Source organism: Brassica oleracea, chromosome C4 (genome assembly GCF_000695525.1).
Source record: "Brassica oleracea var. oleracea cultivar TO1000 chromosome C4, BOL, whole genome shotgun sequence".
NCBI lineage: Eukaryota > Viridiplantae > Streptophyta > Magnoliopsida > Brassicales > Brassicaceae > Brassica > Brassica oleracea.
Window position 1 is genome coordinate 25,290,116 of NC_027751.1, and position 651 is coordinate 25,290,766.

Below are 651 nucleotides of genomic sequence, written 5' to 3' on the forward strand. Positions count from 1 at the left end.
GAAGATAGTTGTTAGTAGAGATGTAATCTTTGACGAGAAGAAAAGTTGGGATTGGTCCACACTATCAACAAACGTAGACGAAGAACCAGGATCATTCAAGCTTCCTCATATTGATGTTACAGAAGAAGGAGACGGTGATGAGCATCAAGATCACCAACACCACGAAGAGCAAAACAATAATGAAGAAGAAGAAGCTGTAGACGCATATGAACAAGAGCAAGTAGTAGAGAACAACGATGCAAACCAAGACCCGCATGTAACATCAAGATATGGTCGTAACATCAGAAAACAAAAGCGGTTCGATGATTACATCCTACTCGCTGAAGTTGAAAGTGACAGACTCTTGATCACCATCGATGGTGAACCAGAAAGTTACATCGAAGCTGCAGTAATACAAGCTTGGATCGATGCAATGAAGGCAGAGATCGAATCTATCATCAAAAACAAAACTTGGAAGCTCGTCAAGAAGCCGGCAGGTGTGAAACCGATAGGTTTGAAGTGGATCTATAAGACCAAGAGGAATGCAGATGGAACGGTGATCAAATACAAAGCAAGGCTAGTTGCAAAAGGTTATGTGCAACAACAAGGCATAGACTTCGACGAAGTATTTGCACCAGTTGCTCGGATAGAAACCATACGACTACTCTTGGC